The sequence below is a fragment of the Anolis carolinensis genome, chromosome 2 (genome assembly GCF_035594765.1).
Source record: "Anolis carolinensis isolate JA03-04 chromosome 2, rAnoCar3.1.pri, whole genome shotgun sequence".
NCBI lineage: Eukaryota > Metazoa > Chordata > Lepidosauria > Squamata > Dactyloidae > Anolis > Anolis carolinensis.
Genome location: NC_085842.1, coordinates 222473778 through 222482982, shown reverse-complemented (window position 1 = coordinate 222482982; position 9205 = coordinate 222473778). Strand labels below are relative to the sequence as shown.

At 39.2% G+C, this 9205-nt stretch overlaps 1 long non-coding RNA gene across 1 annotated transcript; it reads right to left on the bottom strand.

The window, feature by feature from the left end:
• Positions 1 to 3772: 3772 nt before the first annotated feature.
• Positions 3773 to 8779, bottom strand: LOC134296555 (uncharacterized). The gene is made up of 3 exons (XR_010003349.1): positions 8488 to 8779; positions 6718 to 6918; positions 3773 to 4404 (listed from the first exon to the last, which is right to left on the bottom strand). It is a non-coding gene; the product is annotated as an uncharacterized LOC134296555 (long non-coding RNA).
• Between the last annotated feature and the right edge of the window lie 426 nt (positions 8780 to 9205).

Here is a 9205-nt window from a genome sequence, read left to right as displayed (position 1 = left end):
TTTATGCAGTGGGCAAGCCTGCCCTGCTGTGTTTCCTCCTCTCAACAGCAGGTTGCCCAAATTGTAGAAACTCTGAAAAATGTAATAGTAGTGCTTATTTTAGGGGAATAGAAATTCCAGAAAAGCAAAATAGCTGGGTGGGAAGAAGGTGGTAGGGGAGGATTATTTTGCAATGTCTCCTGCTTTTGTTCCAAAATTCCAAAGTGTACCATCTGAATTGACCACTTGAGTGTACTGGAGAAAATTTCTTCTGAAGGTACATCTACATGAGAGGTCCTCAAACATTTTAAACAGAGGTCCTGTTCATGGTCCCTCAGACTGTTGGCGGATGAGGGGGACAACTATAGTTATTTTTAAAAAAATGAACAAATTCCTATGCACACTGCACATATCTTATTTGTAATGCAAAAAAAAAAAAATCATGAAAGAACAATACAATATTTCAAATGAATAATAATTTAATCAACATAAACTTGCCAGTATTTCAATGGAAATTATTTAGGCCTGCTTTTGGCTGATGAGATAGTCGAGTTAATTAAGATTGTTATTGTGTGCCTTCAAAGTTTAGGACGGGGGTCAGGTAACTGACTGTGGAGGGCCACTTCCAGCCCATGGGCCTTAGATTAGAAACCCCTGATCTAAACTGTAGAATTAATGCAGTTTCATAGCACTTTAACTGTCGAGGTGCAATGCTATGGCATCCTTAGAGCTGTAATTTTGCAAAGCCTTTAGCATTCTCTGCCAAAGATTGCTGGTTCCTCACCAAACTACAATTCTCATGATTCCATAACATTTAGTCATGGCAGTTATAGTGTCAAATTGCATTAATTCTACAGAAGCAGAATCTGTAGGTGTACCTTACTTCCAATATTTTTCAACAACACAACAGTAATACTATTGTTAGTGATAAGCAATATTCCAAATAACTTTTTTTGTACAGTGACCTATTCAATTATAACAGTAGCATTTAAAGTAACTAGTCCCATTTAGAGAAGCAACATGATATAAAAATCAGATGTTTCTGAATCTGGGTATTCAACAATGTTAGCTGAATGTATCCCATTTTGCGTAGATTTCAATCCCATATTTCCTAAGCACCACATGACAATTAGGGTAAGCTATTCATTGTTACCAAACTCTGAATATCTTGCTAGAACATCAAGCAAAGCTCCCGTTTGTAACTTTCTACCAAGTACCTAACTGGTGGAGAAAAAGCTATCATGGGAATAAAAGGGCTGGTATCATGTTATTGAGAAATAAGTTCAAATTTTGTGCAAGTCTGCTGATTTTATTGAGTTCATGCAATGATCACATGCTTTTCCCTGCCATCAACCAGTGTCTACCTATCTCAGCCCCAACTCATAAACATTTATGACTAATGGCAGGCAGGGGACAGTAGTAGAAAGATGGAGAAGCAATTATAGCTTGATAAATGGCAATGATCTCATTCTTTAGAAGGCCTGGATATTCCTAGAGATGGTTGGTGACTGTGCATTCAGCTACAGGAACATAGCCAATGCTTTGCTACTGCCTCCCTGCACTCTTCACTTAATATGCACTAATATGTCAGTGCAAATTAGATTCATCCTAAAATAACAACTGATTTGATTCCAGACCTTAAAAAAATCATGAAGCTCAATCCATTTGGCAGAAACCAACCTTTAACCTACTAAATGTGTCAAGTCGATGAGTGTAGCTCATATAAGAGTGGCACAAAGAGCTATGCTAATAACCCATATTTCATTTTAGAAGTGAAGCAAACATTTACATTAGGCACTTATAAAGTTGCAGTATTTCATATCAGGGCAGTTTTGATTTATGCAAGATTAAGATTGCTTTCCCCCTTGCTACCTTAAGGCACATGTTAAATCTCAGGACTCACCAATCTAAATGCAGCTCACACTAGTCATAATTGGTGAGCCAGTCAATTAAGTAGAGAATGTGGTTATCTTGTTAATACCAAAAAAAAAAAAAAAAAAAAAGTGGGAATGACTTTTCTGGTATCTGATACAGCTAATACATGGCTGCCAGACTACAGGCACATCTACATTGAACATATAATCCAGTTTGAAGCTAGCTAGATTAAAACTGCAACAGCTACAAAATGCACGTTGCTAAAGCACACTGCACTGTGTTGTAGTAGAGCCTGTGAGTAACGTTACAAACAGTAGTATGGGTGCAGAGCCGGCCCTAGGTATTTTTCAAGTGTAAGCAAACAGAATTTTGGCGCGCCTCCCCAAACCAATCACTGAAAAATAAAAGCGTTGGATAAGCGAAAATGTTGGATAATTAGGAGGGATTAAGGAAAAGCCTATTAAACATCAAATTGCATTAAGATTTTACAAATTAAGCACCAAAACATCATGTTTTACAACAAATCAACAGAAAAAGCAGTCTCGACTGTGTCCCCGTATGTTTTGCGCCCGAAGCGACCGCTTAATTTGCCTCATTGTTGTACTGGCTCTGTATGGGTGCCAGAAGGGAAAAAAGGCTTATTCGGAAGCAGGAATCTGATGAAGAGCAGCAGAGAAAGAGGATCCGGGACATACTTACAGCACCTACAAATGAGGAGTCATTTGAGGGATTCTCTGGGGATGATGGGTCAATGAATGAAGGAGAAGAAGGAGACACCATTGATTGGACTAAGATAAGAGAAGTGCAAGTTATTTGTGAAGCACCAACAACTAGTGGTACCTTTATGGGGTTCTCTGTGAGTGAAGACTGGCAATCAGGGGATCCAACTGATTCTTGGGGGGATCTAAGTCTTGACAGGAGATGGAGGAATTGGAGGGAGAGTCAAAGGAATTCACGTGAAGAACTGGGAGCAGCTGTGGGAGATGGTGATGGGGCGGTGGTCAGTTCATCCTCTTATGGTTTGTAGACAAAAGTGGGTTCAGGGGTGAGGGGTCTTTGCAGAAGGCAAGGTGTTGATGTGCGTTCGTGTGCTGGGTATTGGGAAAGTTTCTTGTAGTCTTGCTGCTGCCTGTTTCATGTTCGGATCTGCAGTTTGGACCTGAACTGGTTTGGCTGGAGACGCTGCTTCTGCAGACATTGGAGCAACGCTGCTTTGGATTCTTTGTGCTTCAACCTTGGACTTCGGCTGACGACGCTTCTCTTCTTGCAACTCCCTCTGTTAACCATTTGTGTACTGTGCCTTTTTGTTTTGCCTTAGAGCACTTTGTTTGACTTGTTGCTCTTTGCATTTAGTTGATCTGGATTACATTTCTGTTTACCCTTTTGAGCCAGGTCTGGTTTGGGTTTTTGAGTTTTTGACCAATGGAACTGCATTTAAGTATCCCTGTGTCCTTTTCCTTTTGTTTCAATAGACTCTGTTTTGAGGACACTTTTAAGTCTGGCCCTTTAAGGCGTCTGTGATTCCAACATAGTGTGATTTAAAGCACATCAAGCAAAGCAAGGGAAACGTCCAAAATAAGCCCCTTAATGGATTTCAGCGAGCCCCCAGTGTAAACCACATTGCATGGCAAAATTATCTCCACGGAATGCGAAGTGCATTGTAGTCACCTGCTCATGCTGGAGAACATTTTAAAAATTGACATGTGGGGGCAGGAGTTGCCAAAACTGACCCAAAGGCATATCTGGACAGGAGACGGAGAATTAACCCTCTGAGACAGGTGAGTAGTTACATCTATTGCTCACTGCCACCCTCCTCCCTCCCAATCTCATATGTCTCTGGTGTGACTCTTGACAGGGAGATAAAAAGATATCTTCAGTCTATTTCATATACCTATGTACAGGCAGTCCCTGAGTTACAAACATTCCAACTTACATATGACTCCTAATTACAAATGGGAGTAAGATGACAGGAAGAGAAGGTAATCAACCCCTAGGGAGGGAAATTCACTACTGTAAGAGTTATCATGAAAAAAGGGATCTCCACTGAAGCTTTATCACCAATCCTTGCTTCCAGAAGAAACCAAATTTTTCAAAATCTAATTATGACAGGGACAGAAGGTGAGGCGAAATCTTCTGAACAGGGGCACAGAAGGCGAAACAAATATTACATGGCAACCTTCTCTATGCTAATCAAAAATTTTAAAAATGTTTTGGCTTGAGTTATACCTTAAAAATGTACCTGTTCAGACTTACATACAATTCAACTTAAGAACAAACCTAGAGAACCTGTCTTATTCATAACCCAGGGACTGCCTATCTCCAGTGTCATGAAAAACATTTTCAGCCGAAAGGGTCGCAAAAATATTTCTCAGGTAGACAACAGTTGGGACTTAATTCTGAGTAATCATGTATTGATTGATTCTGGCCATAAAAGGCTTTCATTGCCGGAATCACTGGAGTATTGTGTGGTTTCCAGGCTGTATGGCTGTGCTTTAGCAGCATTTTCTCCTGACATTTTGCCTGTATCTATGGCTGGCATCTTCAGAGGATCTGAAAAGAGAGGTAGATGACATACATAAGTACATGTGTGAGTAGATCTCATGGTTGTTACTATGGAGAAGGAATTGGAAATTCTTTGTGATCCATTGCAAATCATATGGATACCAATCATGGTGTATTTTATCAAATTCTCCTATGTTGAAGCCAAAGAAAAAGAATGTGAATGGAGGGTGTATTGAATATGAGAAAACACTATGGAAGTGAAGACCCACAAAAACTGTTGCCTATGTTGTAAAGCCACTTTGAGTCCCCTTCGGGGTTGAGAAAGGCAGGGTAGAAGTGCCATTAACAAACAAACAAATGAATAATAGACTTGGATTTCTATAAACTTCATTCATTCTGTGAAAAAATCTCCAGAGTAAGAATCCTTTGTATGCAAATGCATACCTTTATTATCTACACAAGCCTGAATCATCCCGATTCTTAGTAGACTCAATGAATCAATGAGATTTACCTATGTGTTGACTTACCATTTAAAATGGTTCAATAGCTCTCCTGTAGGTTGCACCGATCCAGTGGATCTATCCATACACATTAGTAGTTAGAATAGAACACTATATATGGAAAGCAGACAAAAATAGCAACTGACAAGTCTTCTTCCTATTTTGTTGAATTCATAGGTAGCTATCTGGCATTTAAGTGTTCAGGAAAGTGTAAAATTAAATAAAGGAACTAATCAAGAGAGAGTTAATTCTCAAACTCACAAGCAGGCAGCTGAACTATATTTCTATCCATGTTGATTTGATCTTGTATAACTTAATGAATCATTTAACACTTAAAAATGTTTCCAGGTGAGAAGCAAAGTCTGAAACACAATTTCTGCACAGTGTTTAATTTCCCTATTTCAGTTACAGAGATAAAAATGTCTTCCCCAGAGTTTATCCATGAGACTTGTAATTTATGACAAGGTTAAACACTTGGTTAGTGCAGAAAAGCCATTTAAAAAGCTGTGGAACATTAAAAAGTGAGAGGGAGAGAAAGATGAAGGGTCAGTCTTACGGCTAGTACTTGAAATATACACATAATCCTTCTCACCTGGCTGCTGAAATTTGCAATTTTAGGAAAAATTATTTCTCCTTTATCTCTACCTAACCTACATCCCAAACATTCTCTTTCTGTCATGCATTACTTTATGTTTGAGATATCAACCCCAGAAATTGATGATCAAGGGCTGTGCTGTCTAGAACATATAGAAGACCAAAGCCTGAGAACCACTGTTATAAATTAACACTATCTGTTGGGGTTTGTAAATATGCCATTATGAATGGGTTAACTGGAAAAGTATGTGTAAGAAGCTGATTGGCTGAGCCTGCGAACAGCTAAGAATCTGATTGGTCAATTTCTCTTCCATGCTACCGAGGAACCGTTTGAGCAGGGTTTTTTCCTCAGAGTGAGTGTGTGTATGCTGACTGGAAACAGCCAGGAGAGAAAATGGCTGCTGGATCTCTATGGCCCTGTTATTTCTGAGGCACTGAGGCAATTTTATGGACTTTAAGAGGACTATTTATTCCTACTATTTTCTGTAAGCAATCAGAGAGATTATTGCAAATATTATTGCTCTGTTTGAGCATTTTGAAGTCAGTTAATTTTCTGTTAATTGTTCTACAAAGCTGAGTGGCACATCATTACCCTGCAGGGTGACTTTGGTTCACAGGTGGATGTAAGAGCTTCTATGTAATATCATCTACAATCCTTAATACTATCTGTACTAGCCTCCCCAACCTGATGCTCTCCAGTTATTTTGGATTTCAGCTCCCTCAATCCCTCACTGTGGCAGTATTATTTTGGGATTACAAGAGTTGTCATTTAAAACTTCTGGACAATGCCCATGTTAGAAAGGCTGAATCTGATATTTGAGGATGTATCCCAGGAACTAAATATCATTAGGTTTAGACTGAATCTCCTTTCCCAACATAGCTACTCCTGCTGCTACAATAGTTTATTTATTATTTATTTATTTACCATATTTGTACCTTCTCAAGCCTAGGGAAGACTCAGGGTGGCTTCACATATCGGCACAATTCATTGCATGTATTTAAAGTTCATTTATTGTACTGCAGAGTCTCTAAAAGCTTGGTCCCAAAGCCATGTTTTAATTTTCTTCCTGAAGGCTAAAAGGGAAGGAGCTGATTGAATGCCATTGGGGAGGGAGTTCCAAAGTTAGCTGATGTTCACCCATTTGGCATGGAAGTTTAATTTGTTATGCTCCTGGTACATCATCCAATGAATTAGGAGCCCCTGGTGGCACAATGGGTTAAATCCTTGTGCTGGCAGGACTGCTGACTTGAAGGTAGGATTACTGACCTGAAGATTGCTGGTTCGGATCTGGGGATAGCGCAGATGAGCTCCCTCTGTCAGCTCCAGCTCCTCATGTGGGGACATGAGAGAAGTTACCACAAGGATGGTAAAACATCAAACATCCAGGCATCCCCTGGGCAATGTCCTTGCAGATGTCCAATTCTCTCACACCAGAAGTGACTTGCAGTTTCTCAATTTTTTTTTCTCCTGATACAGGGGGAAAAATCCAATGAATTACTGCAAAACAGTTATATTACAATAGGATAATGGATATAGAATAATCTATATAAAACTCTCTTCTTTATGTCTCACATCCTGTTTATCTTGTAAACTGAAAGAAGTCAAGATATGAGTAGTAGTGATGTGTTAAAAAGAGTGGCAAAGATGGCATTTGACCTTCATATGTTGCATTTATGTTTAGAAGAAGTAATTAGTCATAGCTTGCGGCAAACACCAATCTGCCATTGAAGCTTTCTCATATGTTGAATTCATGCTAAACAGAAGTGTATTCTTGGGGAGGGAGGCATAAATATTTATGCCACTTTTTGGTGGTTCCCTCTTCTTGATGACAGTAGTGTCTTGGGTCAGAAAAGTCTGTCCAGATCTTCAGAGTATGTCCATATTTAACTTCCAGCTGTATTTTTCAGGACCAGATAGATACATTTAAATATTTATTCCTCCTGTCTTCCCTTTTGCTTTTGTTATATTATTCTTCTCAAAGATTCACAACAACCATGAAATTTTAAACTGATGTTCAGCATGAAAGTGTTTATCTTTCTAAAATTCTTCTCCTGTTTTCACAGATAGATGTGTCTGTGTATGTCTTTCAAAAATCTATTATTCCCATTGTGAAAGTATTCCATATACAGTTTGAAGATATGTGCATAAATAAGTGATTTGTAGGAGTAAAAAGGATATGATGGGATTAGTACTAGCAAAGTGCTCATTGGGACGATGTACAATGTAACAATATATATATGATCTGTAACTGGAAAGCTGTATCCTATTTACTATCAATCATTAAAATTTAATTATCTTCAAATTATTCAGTGGAGCTCATTAAAGTGGTCACTCTCAGTCTCCATGGTGTCTGGATTGCCATTTTGCAGTACAAATTAAAAGAAGCAAAGAGCGGTTGACAAACTAATTGGAATATGGACTTGAGGCTTCTCCAAGGAGTGACATAGAAGCTTTCAGAGGATCTCATTTTATTTACAGTTCATAAAATTTTCAGTCTCTGAAGGAGATGCCACTAAACTCCAGATCAGATATGGGAAATGTTACTTTCTGGACAACACCTAAGGGCTCATCTTGATGGGCAGGAATATCTGGACTCACTTTGAATGTATTTCTGGCTGTTCCCAAGTTGTTTACCTACTTCTTATGGAAATCATGAGTTTTTCAGATTAAGTCAACTTTGCCCCACTTTGAGCAAAGTCAGAGGATACTGTGGGGCTTGCTAGAAACTCCATACTTCTGGATTGTGCAATACATCAGGACAGTCTGGACAATGGGGTTGGGTCCATTTCTGACACCTGCTATCCAGATAGGACACCAGTTTAATTGCGTGTTGTGTGTGTTCATTCACTCAGTTGTCTCCGACTCCTTGTGACCTCATGGACCAGACCATGAGTTCATTGCCTAGTATAAGGAAAAGGGCTGGATTGTACCCGTATCACTTCTGTTGCCACTTTCAGTTTGCTACAGAACTTTGTTCAAGCTCCTACACACCTGTAACGGATCTGGCCTACCTCATAGAGTTGGTATGCGGCCCACCTTGCAGGATTGGTGTGCAGCCATTTTGTAGATCTCAGTTGTAGGCCAGGTTAATAAGTGGCCATCTTGTAGATTTCAGTTGCAACAGCTCTGCAGAGCCCGGGGGAGGAGCCATCAAGAATCCATTAGCATAGGTGCTGTCTGATTGGCTGAATGCAAATGAGTTGCTGAACAACCGGAGATGGGCGGAGCCAAACTGGCAGTTAGAGGGTTGGCTGAACATTCTTTTTCAGTTAGCTTAGGCAGTTAGCCAGTGAGGCTTAAAAGTGCAGGCAGTTAGTCAGGCTTTGGAGTTCAGTTAGGTAGCCTAGGTTTTGGAAGCCAGTTTGAGGAACTGGTTTTAGAACTGAGAACTGTGTTTTTGAAGATACCTCTTTAAGGAGAATATAGTTAAAGTCTTTAAGAAAACAAAGACTAAGAACTATATTGTAACATCTAGGAAATTTAAATCCTGAGAGAATTGGATTTAGAAATAAACTTGTCCTGTTATTGTTTCCTTTGCAAAGGAACAGAGACACACAGAAACCAGTTTTAAAAATAACATCTTTTGAAAAGAAAAACCATAAGCCATTGTTGTAACCGCTAAGCATCTGTACTGTATATTACTACTGAAACCGTTGTTTATTTATTATTTTATTTATTTCCAATATTTATATCCCGCCCTTCTCACCCGAAGGGATTCATTGTGCTCATTTACCCTGCAAGTTACAAATAAACA